Genomic DNA, 17,319 nt, shown 5'->3' on the forward strand with positions numbered 1-17,319 from the left:
CAAATATGACTTTGTCTACATCTACAACGCAGCTCTCAGCCACAATACCACACACTTTGAATAATTGCAAATGGTGATGGGGATAATTAAGATGATGATAAGATAATCATTTAAACACCTCTAAATCAGAAAAAAAAATCAGAAGACTGATAATACTCAGTGTTGGTGGAGATGTGGATCACTAGGAATTCCTAATACACGGCTGGTAGGCATATATATTAGCAAATCATTTTAGGAAAAAGGTTGGCAATATCTAATCCATTACATTATACTTATACTATAGCACAGTGCACATAGTGAAATATGGATAAGCTGGTGCGGCCACTGTGGAAAGCAGTACAACAATTCCTCAAAACATGGAATTACCATATGATGCAGCAATTCCATTTTGGGGCATATATTTGAAGAGATATTGGCACACCCATGTTCACAGCAGCATTTTTCCCGAGAGCCAAAAGGTAGAAGCAACTCAAGGATCCATCAGTGGATGGATGAATGGATAAGTATACTGCACAGAATGTGGTGTGTGCATATGGATCCGTGAATATGATTTAGCTTTAAAAAGGAAGAAATTCTGGGGTGCCTGAGTGGCTCAGTCAGTTGGGCGTCCGACTTCTGCTCAGGTCACGATCTTTCGGTTCATGGGTTTGAGCCCCGTGTCGGGTTCTGTGCTGACAGCTCAGAGCCTGGAGCTGGCTTCGGATTCCATGTCTGAGCCCTCTCTCTCTGCCCCTTCTCTACTCACACTCTGTTCCTCTCTCTCTCTCTGCCCCTCCCCCACTCACACTCTGTTCCTCACTTTCTCTCTCTCTGCCCCTCCCCCACTCACACTCTGTTCCTCTCTTTCTCTCTCTCTGCCCCTCCCCCACTCACACTCTGTTCCTCTCTCTCTCTCTCAAAAATGAATCAACATTAAAAAAAATTTTTAGAAGTATACTGCCCAGAAAAGGGGGCTCTGAGCAGACTACCCGTGCCATGTTTTACTCCTTTGCTGGGTATCCCTTTTAAGACCATTGGCTGATTGATGCTGGCTGGTTGGTGGTGGACTGTCACCAGGCTGGCAAGAGGTCTGGAAACTTTGAAAACGAGGAAAGGTTGAATGAGAGGGGTGCTGGTCTGGAAAGCGCCCATGGGCTTGTTGGAGAGTGTAATTGAGAAGTCCAGCTCTGTGCTTGGCTAAACCACTGTTCTGTTCTCTCTGGGAAATTCATCCTCTTTGATTAAGCGAGTAACCTCAGAAGGAGCCGGATCCACAGAATCAGCCTGGAAAAAGGAAAGGGCAAGTTAGGGGACACAAGAAACCTACCACCAACTACCAGAAAACCTGTCTTATAGACATGGATTCATTCTGGGAAGTTCCAGAGTAGGTTAGAGGCCACAGGGGAACTGTATAAACAGAGCTGGGTAAGCACCTGCGAGATGGGCTCCCTGTGAGGTCTTGGACATGTCCAACCATCTAGATTGGGAGAGATTCCAGAACTAAAGGCTGGGGAGGCCAAAGAAGATGACAGTGTGTCCTGTCCTGCTTTATGCTAATGATTCAAATGCATCCAAATGCTAGGCACCCTGCCCACCAGTAACAGCATTTGGTTTTAGATCCACTCAGTCAATGTTGGAGTTGGATTTTCTGCCTAATTCTTCCATAAACCATTCTGATTGTACCATGTGCTAGATTAGCCCATTTATTTATTTATTTATTTATTTATTTATTTATTTATTTATTTTCAACGTTTATTTTATTTTTTTGGGACAGAGAGAGACAGAGCATGAACGGGGGAGGGGCAGAGAGAGGGAGACACAGAATCGGAAGCAGGCTCCAGGCTCTGAGCCATCAGCCCAGAGCCCGACGTGGGGCTCGAACTCACGGACCGCGAGATAGTGACCTGGCTGAAGTCGGACGCTTAACCGACTGCGCCACCCAGGCGCCCCTAGATTAGCCCTTTTAACAAAAGTTGCGGTCCCTGGAGAATTAAAACTTCTGCCCAGGCTTAGGTTTTACTATTGATAAAGCAAGCCATGCATTCCACTAATAAAAAGCAGTTTAAAGCAGATGCATCTAGTTTATTCTATTTTGCAGACCGGTCACAGGTGCTACCTCCCCTATAAACAGTCCACCGTCTTTTCAAGTTTTTTTCCCACACGCTTTTTATTTTTATGTATTTATTTATTTTTCACAGAAAAGCCAATTTATTATTACTAATGTTAGCTTTTGTGGAGGATTTTAGGTCACATATTAGCAGTCTCATCAATAATGCGACCATTACCTATAATCAAAACTTTTCAGAGATAAAATTATATACCTATATAATGTATAATATATACAAATATTTTTTCTATCCGTTAATTTCCAAAGCATGCCCATTCATATCTGACTGACCAATAGTACATAAATATCCTTTTATGATAGGCCAGGACATCCATTTTCTCCCAATTATACAAAGACAAATGCAACACAGTGTTACGTGACTTCCTTGCCTGAAATGATAAGACTGTGTGTACATACATACATTTAAACCCCTTTATTCCCATTCCATGTTTTTGGCTGAACTTTATTCGTATAATATCTGCCCTTCTTATGAAAGGCATCTCTATCTCTTCTCTTGTGAAAGGCATCACTATCCAGTTACCCAAGCCAAATCTCCTTCTTCTCCATCCCCCCACCTCTAGTCACTGAGTGCTAACAAGACATCTTCTTAAATCTTTCTGGAATGGATCTCCTCTCCATTAGAATTCCCTTTTGCAAGCCCACTTCTTCATCAGTCTGAACAAAAGATTTTAATTGCTCTGCTGCAGTTTTCTCTTCTTTAGTCAGTGGTGACAGCTCCACATCTGTTTGCTTTTGTAGTTCTTGTATCATGGTCATCGTCTTATTGACAGCACAAATGCGGTTCTTACTCTCTGTTCTATACCAATTGGTTTAAAGCGGGCATACAAAGTTTGATATCGAGACTTTATTGCTGACAATTCCTTTAAGAGGGTAACTGGATTTCTCCTGCCTGCTGTATCAGGATGACTAGTCTTGATTTCATATTCCAGCCTGTATTGAATGTAATCCAGATCAGAGCTTTCGGGAACATCAGTTCCAGCTTATCGACCTCCGCCTCCATGTTGAATCCCCCACATGCTTTTTAAAGCATTTCCATATTCTGCAATAAGTGTTTCAATCACCTTTTATGGAAACCCACAAGACACTGAACTTAAGGATTTGTATAAACAGCCACAGGCGGTTGTCTTTCGATACCGTACAACGCACGGTCATGAAGAAGGGACCACAGATAAGTCAGCTGATTGCATGTCACTTTAAAACCACTGAATGTAGACTAAAGGCCGCTGAAAGGTTCTAATCAATACTGACTCCAACTTGAACCCCACGAGAAATGCGAGGTATGATGCCGATGTCTTTTCCTAAATCTGGCGATTTCTTTTCTAAGCAGTAATTAAATCAGTGAAAATGATATAGATTTATGTGAGTTGCTCAAATCTTTTTAGCAGCCATCACGAAACCAAAACCCCACCCGATACACTTTACACGTCTGCGATTGGCAAATTTTGAAATGTCAGATCCACGCTAATTTATTTTGCAAGCCACTCCAGGAAAGCCAGGTCTCAGCCCAAGCCTCCCCCTGCCGGTAGGAGAACGGTTCCAGAAAGTCCTCCAGAGCTGACGTCAGGGCCCAGTGGGCTCTCTTTGTCCCTTCGCTGGCACCGTGTGGTGTCCCTGTGAAATTCTCTGCTTCTGCTGCCGGCACTGGCATCAGGTCAAACCTGGTTCAACACTTCAGTGTGTGCTGAGTCAGAACAGGTGCAGGGATGAAGTAACCACTGTGTATCCACATTTGAATATTTCAGCTCATGAGCAAGCTGGCTCAGGTGTGCTTCCTCCTTTCATCTGCCACCCGTTTGCTCAGCCCAGGACCGGTTGTCTGCCCAGCATGACCTGAACAGGTTGCTTCATCCTTGTCATCTGATTGAACTACTGACAGCATGTTTGAAGCTGCCTTTTCGTTCGTAAGAGGCAACTTCTTTCTGCTGTGGACTCACTTCTCCCTTCAGAGCAAAGGGCCCTGGGCCCTGCCAAGACACGGCCCTGAGCTTATGACCGGAGACTGTGGTAGAAGGGAGGCAGTCATGTGTTTGGCCATAGGAGTGTCTCTCCACCTTTCTTTCTTCCAGAGTGGAAGGAAGCACAGAGGAGGAAGAAGCCCCGGCCTCCCTTAGGGACCCAGGAAGGAAAATGAGAAGCTGACTCAGATTCACAAAGAACTTAGCAACGAAAAGGGAGGTCTTCAGCATTTCGTGCTTTCCAAGTGGGCAGTTCCGCACGCATACCTACTTTTTAAGGTTAATAGGGATTACGAATGAGGGGCTGGCTTGCAGAATGACATGGGCTGAGGTTGCTGCCGATGAGGAAAATCAAAGCAGTCTATTAGAGACGTCAAGTTCTCCTAGACGCCAGTGACGTTCGCCTTTAACACACAAACAGCTTCTCTGACCTCACAACAGAGATGTCTGAGCCTAGGGCTGGGATCCACCAGAATGGTCCGGAGGTGGTGCTGAGAGAAGGCAGAGTTACATAATCAGAGGTGAGAGGCGGAAAGAACTAGATGCCCAATATCCAGAACACTCTCACACACAAGCACAGGGCTGAGGATGTGCCCTAGAGAGGATATGGCCAAGGTGAGAAGGACGAGCACTGGCAGAGTTAGAGAGGAAGGCAGTTGCATTGGCAGTCTCAAAATAAGTTTTTCAACAAAAAACAAAAGTGTATTTTTGCAGCCCAAAGTGGAAAGGACTTTTGTTTCTTCCGAAACAAACAAACAAAATGGGGGTTGGTAGATGAAGGAGGCAAAGGAGTCTTGGTCTGGTATTAACCAATTCTATAAGGAGATTAAATAGATCCCCAAGCCATCATGAGGGTACAGAGCTGGAGCACTGGGGTGGGCAGGCTGGGGAGGGTGGGAGCTGAAGGGCCAGTTTTCTCTCCCGGGGAAGCTGGGACCAGGGAAAAGCCCCTGGCTGCAAAAAGTCAGGCAAGCCAGTTGGCCTGGACGCCTCTGGACTCGTGATGTGTGGACACTCAGCTCCCTATGCCTGGCAATTTCCAGCACTCTCCCCACCCCACCTTCACCGACCTATTATCAAGAGAAAGGAAAGATATGTTTAATGATCCGAGGGAAGGTTTTCTCTAGAATGAGCCAAATTTTCTCTTCTCATGTAGAAAAGAAAAAGAAAAAACAAGCCGATGGGGCGCTTGGGTGGCTCAGTCGGTTAAGCGTCTGACTTTGGCTTAGGACATGATCTTGTGGTTTTCGAGTTGGAGCCCCGCATTGAGCTCTGTACTGACAGCTCGGAGCCTGGAGCCTGCTTCAGATTCTGCGTGTTCCTCTCTCTCTGCCCCTCCCCCACTCATACTCTGTCTCTCCCTCTCAAAAATAAACATTAAAAAAAATGTTTTTAAAATAAAATACGAGAACCAGAAAAAAAAATTTTTTTAAAGAAAGGAAAAACAAGCTGAGTCATCAGAAAAAAGTTATAATCTTATACTTAGTTGAAACCATAGTGATTATTCTAAAGAAAACAGGTGAGAGACACGAGACCCACTAGAGATGGAGGCCAGGAGGGGCAATCAGGTAACCCAGGTACACGGTTGATGTGAACTTGGCCACTATCCCCCTTAGAATCAAGACTGCAGCAAACCACGATCTGGGCCAATTGCCATGGAAGGGGGTGCTGTAACCCTCCCTACTGCAAACTGCTGGGGTGTCTGGTGAAAGCAGGCATCATCTTCTGCTGGTGACCTCGAAAGTGCAGAGCACATGGTCAGTACCCTGAGTGGCTCGTTGACTGGTAAGAATCTTTTAAAAGCAAATGGATGGATGAGATGTATTAAAGGGGACAGTTCTTCCTAAAGGCCACATGAAGAGAATACTGTCAAACCTCTGACCCTCAGAAAGTCATTCAAGGAACCTTCTAGCTCTTCCCTCCATATGTCTTCCATGTTTACCATCATCTAACCAGTCTGACCGTGTCAGCGGTGAGACAGCACCCATGGCAGTGTGACCCGGGAAAATACAATAGGGGATCACCCTGCATGGGGTCTGGGGCCATGTGGAGTGAAGCCATGAGGGGCAGAGAGAGGGACTGTGGTGGCTCTGGAATCCTCGGGCCACATCAGTGCAGCATTGTCCTAAGGTTTATCCTGATGGGAGGCAGCCCAAGGCATCCGGCAAACACTCTAGGGCTGAGGTGATAGTGACATCGATATTTTCTTGCTTGATTTTAGCTTTCATTCCCAGGAACATGATCTCAATTTAGAGTTTCCATGGGAAATTCTGCTAGAAATCTTGCCAGTTCTGCCATCCAGGGCTTTCACAAGTATGCCATCAGCTTATGGCCACTGAGGGAGACTGTCAGGCTGCTTCCAGACAGCTAAGGAACACATTTCTGCAAGTAACCTAGACACTAAGACAGTATTCTCTGAAACATGTATTCAGAACGAAGAATCATACGGGAAAAAAAATGTTTGTAGTCACATCAACTTGGGAAATACAGAGCTAAACAAAAGTAAACAGGCTTCTTTGCCGCAGAACTTCCGGGGGGAGCCTCGCCATGTGAGCGGGTGCTGGAATCTACAGCAAGGGGGTCCGTTGTGTGTAGCCTTTCCCACCCTTCTTGGCCATCAATCCCTCCTCCCTCCCCCACCTTCTTCCCCTCAGAGAACCACATGACCTCAGTTGCCCAGAACAGCGTTGCTTTAATACTAACTGAAAATAAAGGGTTAGACCACCTCGAAAGCATGCTGTTGGAACCCTAACGGAATAGGCCGTGATCATCAGTGGTGCCTAAATTCCATAAAGGTGAAAGCCCACAGGGAATGTCACCGTGTATGGATCAGGCTGATGCCAACCGAACCCACTGATGCACCCTCATGTCACAAAAAGAGAGGCACTCCTAGGTGTGTACACCAAAGAAATAACACAGGCGTTCAAGCAAAAATTGGTACACGAATGTTCATTGCATCACTGTTCACAAAAGTCAAAAGGTGAAAACAACCCAAACGTCCATCGACTGACTGACGAATAAATACAATATGGCGTATCTGGGCAATGGAACGTGATTCAGCCACGAAGAGAAATGAAGACCTCACATGTGCTGCAATGTGGACGAACCTTGAGAACACCATCCTAAGTGAAAGAAGCTGTCCTAAAAGGCCACATATTATACGATTCCATTTATATAAAATACCCCTGGACACAAAAAGCCATTAGTGGCTTCCAGGGGCTGGCGGAGGGAGCGATCGGAGAATGGGTCAAGAGTTTTTTTGGGGGGTGATGGAAAAGTTCTGGAATTAGTGATGGTTGTACAACATTGTGCATGTCCTAAATGCCTCTGGATGGCACACTTTAATATGGCTTAAATGGTACGTTTGATGTTAGATGTATTTTACTACAAAGAGAGAGAGAAGGAGGGAGAGAAAGCAGTAAAGGAAGGTGTACCTTTCTGATGGGGTGCAACAGGCCGTTCACAGCACCTCCTATGAGATAGTCTTGCCAAAAAACCCAACTCGATTATGCCTCTGGGCTACCAGTTTATAGGAAAACAGGAAAGGGAAACATTCAACAACTCCATGCAGGTGCATTCAGCAAAATGGAAAATGAGGGACACCTAAGGAACAAATCACCAGGTTTCTTCAACAAATAAAAGATAAGGAGGGAAAAAAAGTGGGAGGGTGGACAGTCCGAGTTTAAAAGATTTACAAGACCTATCAGCCGAATGCAATGTGTGAACCGTATTTGGATTCTGATTTAAACAAGTTAAGTTTGTTTGTTTGTTTTAAGTATTAACGTGACAACCAAGGACATTTGATTACCGACTGGATTTTTTTTTTTTTCATATTAAGGAAGTATTGTTAAGCTTGTAGCTGTGATAATGACATTATGGTGATGCAAAAGGATTTTATTTTTAGAAATACATACTGAAGCATTCATGGATGAAAAGATATGTGTGGGATTTGTCATAAAGTAATTCAGGACAAGGAAGGGGAAGAAAATGGATGGCAGTTTAGAAGAAACAAGATTAGCCATAAATTGATAACTGCTGGAAGCTGGGTGTTCTAATTTTGTATTAAGTTTGAAAATGTCAGGGGCGCCTGGGTGGCTCAGTCGGTTAAGCATCCAACTTCAGCTCAGGTCACGATCTCGCAGTTTGTGAGTTTGAGCCCCGTGTCAGGCTCTGTGCTGACAGCCCAGAGCCTGGAACCTGCTTCGGATTCTGTGTCTCCCTCTCTCTCTGCCCCTCCCCTGCTTGCACTCTGTCTCTCAAAAATGAACATAACATTAAAGAATTTTTTTTAGAAAATGTCCATCCAAGAAGTATTTTGAAAATACATTGCCGAGCAACGAATGAAAAGAAGGACCTAAGTCTTGGACGTGGGGTAATTTTCTTTTGTCTTTTCTTTTCTTTTTTTTTTTTTTTAACATTTATTTATTTTTGAGAGACAGAGCATGAGCAGGGGAGGGGCAGAGAGAGAGGGAGACAGAATCTGAAGCAGGTTCCAGGCTCCAAGCTATCAGCACAGAGCCCGATGCGGGCTCGAACCCACAAACCGCAAGAGCATGACCTGAGCTGAAGTCGGACACTTAATCGACTGAGCCACCCAGGTGCCCCCGGGGGTAATTTTCTTTTTTTTAAAAAAAATTTTTTTTCAACATTTATTTATTTTTGGGACAGAGAGAGACAAAGCATGAGCAGGGGAGGGGCAGAGAGAGAGGGAGACACAGAATCGGAAACAGGCTCCAGGCTCCGAGCCATCAGCCCAGAGCCTGACGCGGGGCTCGAACTCCCGGACCGCGAGATCATGACCTGGCTGAAGTCGGACGCTTAACCGACTGAGCCACCCAGGTGCCCCCGGGGGTAATTTTCTAACGATCACATCTCTGGTAGATGTGGGATGTTCAGATTAGACCCAGAAATTGTAAGCCTGGGATTTTTATATTTGCTTTCCATCCTTCCTGCCATGTTTGAGAAAGAAGATAACCATTCTTGTAAAGCAGGGTCGTGTCAAGGAGAACAAAAATAAAAGCATTTTTTGAATGTTTGCTGCATGCATGTATTAATTTCTTTTTTTTTTTTTTAAGTTTTTTAGGGGCACCTGGGTGGCTCAGTCGGTTAAGAGGCCAAGTCTTTTTTTATTTTTATTTTTGTTTTTGCTTGATTATTTTTTATAGAACACAACGGGGGAGGAGAAGAGAGAGGGAGACACAGAATCCGAAGCAGGCTCCAGGTTCTGAGCTGTCAGCATAGAGCCCGACGCTGGGCACAAACCCAGAGACCGTGAGATCATGACCTGAGCTGAAGTTGGTTGCCCAACCAACTGAGCCACCCAGGTGCCCTTTAAGCAGCCAACTCTTGATTCATGATCTCACTGTTGGTGAGTTCGAGCCCTGCGTTGGGTTCTGTGCTGACAGTGCTGAGCCTGCTTAGGATTCTCTCTCTCTCCCTCTCTCCCTCTCTATGTGAACAAACAAACAAACAAATAGAAATGTATTGAGAGAGAGAGCATGAGTGGGGCAGGGGCAGAGAGAGAGAGTTCCAAGCAGGCTCAGTGCTGTCAGCACAGAACCCGATGCGGGGCTCGAACTCACCAACAGTGAGATCATGACCTGAGCCGAGATCAAGAGTTGGCAGCCTAACCAACTGAGTCACCCAGACACCCCTGCATGTATTAATTTCTTATTCACTATCCTCTAATAGCTTCCCATCCCACTAAGATTAAATATAAATTCTTTACCATGGTCCATGATGTCCAGTATGATTTCGCACCGAATACCATTCTCCCTTCCTGTTGCATAGGCCTCCTGCTATTTTTTGAAAACAGTTGGTATTCTCCTGCCTCAGGGCCTTTGCACTCACTATTCTCACCACCTGGAGTACCCTTTCCCCCAGCTAACTGCGTGGTTCTCTCCTTTATCTCCTTCAAGTCAGACTTTCCCTAGGCACTTCCTCACGGAACACAGGCGTGTGCTCCCGTGCACATACCATCACTTGCCTCTCCTTTATCTCTTTCCCCCTGCTTTATTTATATCTTGTAGCATTTATCACCCTCCCCCCCGCCCCCCGACAAATTACTTGTTGATTGTCCGTCTGCCCCCGGTGGACGGCAAACTCCAATAGACCTGGGCTTTGTTTTATTCACAAAACAATGCCTGACACACAGTAGGTGCTCATTAAATATTTATGGAATTAATTAATTTAGTGCGCACCCAAAACCGTGTAGGTAAACATGCCCATGTATTTGGGGGGGGAGGGGGGAAGGGCTGTGGCTGAAATGTGTTTTCATACTGGCCCAGTCCCTCCTGGGTTAGCTGGATCTAGTTAAACTGGGCCAAGATGTCTGCAGGGTATGCAAATGCTTTGCAGTGGAAGGAGACTCAGTCCATTCCAGCGTAGAGCAGGGATCTGGAGGAAGTGTTCTAGAACTCTGCTGAGGCTGGGGTGACTCTTCTTTTCTTGAGAAGAGTGAAATTAGATGAAGGCCCAGCTAAGGAGTGGCAGCGTCTGCTGGGGAGAAAAAAACTTGGGAGAAATGACACAAGCGGACGGAGTGTTCAGGGGTCACAAGAATGCAATGGACTCAGAGTCTACAGATGGTTCCAGGTGCTTCCGTGAATTTGTTTCCGGGGAGAGCACGCCAATTCAGATGAATAAGCGATTCCGAGTGGTAAATATTCAACAAGCAACCATGTGTGGGCGGAGAATTGGGCCCTGATAGCTGTCGAATGTATTTGGAAGAATTTCACTTCTGCCCGAGATGACCTCTTGAGCTGCTCTTCAGGTTGCTGTCCAAAGGGATCTGGGGTTTTTTCTAAAGGAATCCAGGTAGCTAATACCCTCCTTTAGCACCCAGGTCAGACAACTCACACTTCAGAAGCTGGGCTTTGTGGGTTATGTATGCCTGCACCCTCAAACTGCAAAGAAACTGAGTTTCCATGTGTCAGAGAAGAGAGTCGTGAGCCTATCTCCTTGAGAAACAGCCCGGTTGAAGCCACAGAGTGGGGAGAGGGACCCGTGTCTTCTCAGCTGTTCACTTCCTAGAAAGCTGTAGGGCAAAATGGCGTGTTAACGATGTGAATATTTAAATCAACAAGGTGGTCCTGCTGAGCACAAGATTCCTATAGGAAACATTTTGGTAGAATAAATAATCCTTAATGTACAGTTTCAAAAATGAAACACATTTCTGTACTTCCAGTTCCTACATGGCAAAGCATCTCTTGACATCAGCCAGTTTCTGATCTGTAAGCCACCTCGCTGAATTTCAGTGTCAGCTACGCCAAATAACATCTCTTGGCTGTGAAAAGATTTTCTGGCAGGCTCTCAGAGACAAGGACAGATGGCATTCCGTTGGGGGTACTCCCAGCTCTTTGTTTTAGCAAATATTGACACTTTTGTAGGAAACAGATCCAGATCCTCTTTCTTCCTAACTCATCTTGGCAATCCCGAAGGTTTGGAGAGAGAGAGTTCCATAGAACCGGGACAGTGCACTTGCCACAATTACAAAAGGCATATAGCAAGGAGGGTAATGGTCATGGTTGATTGATGCTCGCAAAAGTCACCAACTAGTAAGCAATATTCTGTGATCACAAATCACTTTCGAATAGCAATGAGAGAGGACAGGTGGGGAGAGGGGACCACGTGGAGGAAAAGCCTCTCCAAAAAAATTCCCATTTGTGTAGCAAGTGGTTTTAAGATCCCCAAAATATGTATAAAAAAGAGTGTATCGTGGAATTATAAAAGTGAAAATACAACAACAACCTAAACCTTCATCAGCAGCAAACTGTTTGACTAAATCAAGATACATCCATATTATAGGATATATTGCAGCCTATAAAGATGACAGTATGGACCTGTATTTGTTTAATATGGAAGATGCAATCAATAGAAGTGTTTTTTTTAATTTTTTAATCTTTATTTATTTTTGAGGGAGAGACAGAGTGTGAGCAGGGGAGGAGCAGAGAGAGAGGGAGACACAGAATCCGAAGCAGGCTCCGGGCTCCGAGCTGTCAGCACAGAGCCCAACGCGGGGCTTGAACTCACCAACCGCGAGATCATGACCTGAGCCGAAGTCGGACGCTCAACCGACTGAGCCACCCGAGCGCCCCAGAAGTGGTTTTTGAAAAGCAGGTACGAAAACCAAGTTGTTACAAAAACAACTTATCTTTACAAAATTATTATAGAACTCACATGTTATATAAATTATAAAAATTATTTTTATAAAAAGTGTGCATGTGTGTGTGTGTGTGTGTGTGTCAGAGAGAGAGAGGGAGACATTGCCTGAGGCTTTTGCTGGGGGCCTTGCTGCAAGAGTGAGGGAAAGAACAAAACAAGTCAGGGCAGAGGGAGCCTTGCAGGTAAGACATGGGGACAGGGTAAAAAAGGTTCAAATGGCTTCCGAACCAAGCCTCCCGCCCATCTTTCCTTACCGGAACAGGCCCCCCGAGAGCCAACATCAAAACTCTCTGTTTCAGCATCACCCCTTCCATACCCCGGTTCTGAGGGTGCCATGAACTCAGTGGTACCCAGAGTATCCTGATCTTTACTCAGGAAAAATTACTTCCTATATAATAACAAGAACAATGCCAAGATGAAGGGAAATAGTAAACTTGACTCCATTAGTTTTCTAGAACTGCCATGGCAAATTACCACACGAAAAGCTTGGTGACTTGAAACAGAAATGTATCTGTCACATGTGGTTCGGAGGTGACATGTGCAAAACCAAGGTCCTGGGAGGGCTGTGCTCCCCCGGAAGGTTCTAGGGGAGAATCCTTGTTGTCTCTTCTGGCTTCCAGTGGCTCCTGGCGCTCCATGGCTTGTGGTGGCATTGTTCTGATCTCTGCCTCTGTCTTCACACCGCCTTCTTCTCTGTGTGTCTGTGTCCTTTTCTGTCTCTTATAAGGACACTCTCAGTGGATTCAGGGCCCACCCTAATCTGGTATGATCTCATCTCAATCCTCACCTTATTATATCTGCAGAGACCCTATTTCCAATTTAGGTCACAGCCTGAGGTTTGGGGTGGATGTGAATTTTGGGGGGACTATTCGGCCTACTCTAATATCATAGACACAACATTTGTTCAGCAAGCAACAACTCTGACTAGAATTTACCTTTTTAAGGAGCGCCTGCGTCACTCAGTCGGTTAAGCGTCCAACTTCAGCTCAGGTCATGATCTCACGGTTTGTGAGTTCGAGCCTCACGTCAGGCTCGGAGCTGACAGCTCAGAGCCTGGAGGCTGCTTGGCATTCTGGGTCTCCCTCTCTTTCTCTGCCCCTCCCCTGCTCGCACTCTGTCTCTTTCAAAAATAAATAAACATTAAAGAAATTAAGAATTTACCTTTTTACAAAAGGAGGCGGAAGGCAGGTAGGGATCGGCAGGAGGCTCAGAATCGGTTCTCCATGGCCCAGAAAGCCCTGCCTCTGTCGTGTAGTTTGACAGAGAGCTGCCTTGGAATTAAGATCTGATAGAGATTCTGGAGTACAGGACAACAAAACTAGGAATTAGAGGAAACTAGCAAGGACAAAGAAACAGTTAAGCAGGAATTATTAATGATGTGCATTACCAAAGAGAACATTATAGCTGCTATCAAAAATATAAATATGCTTGAAGGAGATGATCAAGTAAGTGAGAGACTTCAGGTGCTAAACTAACCATCAGTTCAAAGAAAAAATACCCGTCAACTTTACTAAATAATGGTCAGGGTCGTTGGCCTCAAAACTAGTTTCTTAGTGTAAAGGGGCACTAAGTGGGGCCTCTAGAAACTGGGCTTACATTGATCCCCACTCAAGGATTCTTAGGTTTTCTACACTCTGGATGATCAGTGACTTTCCCCACAACCCAAGTTATATGCAGCTTCCCTATCGTCAAATAGTGTGACATCGCAGGATAGAGATCAACATGTTAGCCTTTCCAGATGTCATCACCCAGGTAGATGTACTAACAAAAAAAGGAAGACACATCAGAAACTCAGGGGGAGACCCGTACATGTTCCCCTTCCAGTTGGAGATTTAACCAAGAGGAGAGTGTGTTTTCTTCTCCAGAGCTATGTGGTGGTGCTTTTTCAGGATCAAAGGCCTCACAGTCAAGTGAGAACACGAGTTTGGTAGCAATCAAACATGGTTCCTCATTCATTGCCAAGCCTTTCAGAGACATTGACGGCAAGAAGGGAACTTAGAAACCCGTCAGGTTCAAGTTCTTTCTGTGCAGGTAAGAGGCCCAAGGTCCAGACATGTAGGGTCCCCCTTCCAAAATGACTTGTTTAGGTGAAACTAGGATTAGAGTCAGGAGTCCCAAGCTTTCTTCATGATATGCTTTGAACATTCTCACCAAGCAGCATTTCTTTTTTTAATTTTTTTTAACACTTAATCATTTTTGAGAGAGAGACAGAGAGAGACAGAGCATGAGCAGGGGAGGGGCAGAGAGAGAGGGAGACACAGAATCCAAAGCAGGCTCCAGGCTCTGAGCTGTCAGCACACAGCCCTACGCGGGGCTCAAACCCACCGACTGCAAGATCATGACCTGAGCTGAAGTCGGACACTTAACTGACTGAGCCACCCAGGCACTCCAGTATTTCTTAAACACCTAGAGTGTAAATGGGTAAAGTGTTGACCTACTTTGAACAAGCCACTCTAGGTTTGCATTAGTATATTAAGTCACTGTGAGTGCTAAAATAATATCCTCAGTCGAAAAGAGTAGGTGCTGAATGAGTGGTTTCTAAATGAATGGAATGCAGAATAAGACCAAAGGACAGTGGCTCCCTAGATGTGCCAAAGACAGATATTCAGACTCTCCTCTTGTCTTGGAAACACCACGAGTCCCCACCTTCCAGCTTCCTTTGCTGCTAAGTGTGGCCATGTGGCCGAGTTCCGGCCAATGGAATGTGAGTAGAAGTCATGGGTGCCACTTTCAGGCCCGGCCCATCAAACCCTCCTCCCATGCTTGGTCTTCACTCTCTTTCTTCATCACCAGCCAACGGAGAAGATGCTGAGGACGGGGAAGAAGACAGAACCACAATAAGGAAACGGCCTGTGTCCTCAAATGACCCAAAAAAGTGCAGACTCTCCTTATCCCAAACACTTTTTTGAACAGTGAAATAAGAAGTCAACTTTCACTGGGTTAAGCCACTGAGATTTGGGGGTCATTTACTGTAGCGGTTAGCCACTTTGATTCTGTTTGTGTGGGTGGTTAACCAGAACGAGCCCCACAATATTTTAGGTGGTAGGCACTTCAGTTGTGATGGACAGGACCAAGGTTGGCAATGCTAATTTCTTTTGTTCCCAAACGTGGATGGTGCAAACTCGTAGATTTCTCATTCCCTGCTGATCAGCCTCACTCTGTCTCCCATGCCTCTCTTCATAATTCCCTTTCTGTTGTCTGTGTGTCTTAAACACACACACATACACACACACACACAACGATCAAACTCTGGAACTTTAACCTGAATGTAAGAATTCTTATTCATACTACAGAGACCAGGCGGGAGGAAGCAAAACCTTTAGATTGTGAGTTCCTTGGCATTGGCCTAGCCTTAAACAAACCTATTTCTCACATAAGGAGTCTGAGGCTCCCCAATCGGTGGTGTGTGTTTCATCCTAACAAGACTGTAAGGTAGAAATCAAAACTGTGCCCTAAATACAGGATTCGTTATTTTTGTGTAATAGATCAAAAAGGAAGAGCACGATACAATTAGGTATCAGTTGATTCATCATCACCAAGACTGGTACCAGATAGCAAATGAGGCCATTCTTAAATCTATTTTGCAGAAGCCTTTGGTAAAACGTCTTAACAACTGCAGAGCCATTTAAATTCTAGTGACTAATATCTGTTTGGAAACTAGCGATGCTTAATTCTTCCTCCTAGATAAAATGACTTCTGCCTGAATTCATGTCTTGGACTTTTAATAGGCTATTTTGCTCAATCCTGGAATTTCTACTACAAATTAAAATTTTTCTGTGGCTAATATTAGCGAAACTTTCAAAAGAAGGATTGCAGGGGCACCTGGGTGGCGCAGTCGGTTAAGCGTCCGACTTCAGCCAGGTCACGATCTCGCGGTCCGTGGGTTCGAGCCCTGCGTCGGGCTCTGGGCTGATGGCTCGGAGCCTGGAGCCTGTTTCCGATTCTGTGTCTCCCTCTCTCTCTGCCCCTCCCCCGTTCATGCTCTGTCTCTCTCTGTCCCAAAAATAAATAAAAACGTTGAAAAAAAATTTTTTTTTTTTTAAAAAAAGGATTGCAAAGTTCTAACGTGTTTTCTTTTTTGCTGATTTTGGATAGATACTTACAAGGAGTTGCCACAGAAGAAAGCAGGGGAGCTCAATTCACAGCAGCTCTTGATGGCTATGTTTTCATAGTAACTATCCTTCATGCCAAGTTACAATCTTACATTTATGATTGGGGTAAACGAAATTATTGTATCTAAGGACCAGGATGTGCTGCTGCAATGCTACTTGGTAGTTATAAATTATTCATTGACTATATCACTAACCACACAGCACAATTACGGTTGCATTTTCAGTGTTTCTTTCCACTTGTCTGATGTCCTCTTCTGACACAGGGTGTGTTAGTTATCTAGGCTGTGTAACAAATTACCCCAAGATTTAGTGGTTGGAAAGAACATTTGTTATCTTAGAGTTTTTTTCTGGGTCGGAATGTGCCACTTAGATACATCCTCTGGCTTGAGGGTCTTCTGCAAGGTGTAATCGAGAAGCTAGAGTGGGCTACAGTCATCTCAGACCTCAACTGGGATAAAATGTGCTTCAAAGCTCACTCAAGAGACCGTTGGCAGGCCTCAGGGTCTCACTGGCTATTGGCTGAAGACATGAGTGCCTTGCCACATGAGCTTGTTCATAGGGTATTCGCAACACAGCGGCCCTCTCCAAGAAGGCGAGAGTAAGAGATGGAGAGAGGAGGTGAGTGCTATGGTCTGAATTCTTGTGTGCCCCCAAAATTCATGTATTGAAACCTATCCCCCCAAGATGATGTTATTAGGAGGCATGACCTTTGGGAGGCTGGTAGGTCATGAGGATGGAACTATCGTGAATGAGATTAGTGCCCTTGTAAAAGCCGCTGAGAAAGCTCCCTTGCCCCTTCCACCAGGTAAGGATACAACCGGATGTCGGCATTCTGCAGCCCGGAAGAGGGTTCCCACCAAAACCCACCCACAGTGGCACATTGAATCTTGGATTCCCAGGCTCCAGAACGATAGACTTATGAGCCACCCAGTCCTATGTTATTTTTTTTATAGCAGCCAGAACAAATTCAGCAAGCAAAAAA

The 17,319-nt window shown here is 45.2% G+C and overlaps 1 pseudogene; it reads right to left on the minus strand.

Moving 5' to 3' along the window:
* Positions 1-2,324: 2,324 nt before the first annotated feature.
* LOC101082224 lies at positions 2,325-3,754 on the minus strand (annotated as a pseudogene).
* Positions 3,755-17,319: the final 13,565 nt, after the last annotated feature.

Source organism: Felis catus, chromosome A2 (assembly GCF_018350175.1).
Source record: "Felis catus isolate Fca126 chromosome A2, F.catus_Fca126_mat1.0, whole genome shotgun sequence".
Lineage (NCBI taxonomy): Eukaryota > Metazoa > Chordata > Mammalia > Carnivora > Felidae > Felis > Felis catus.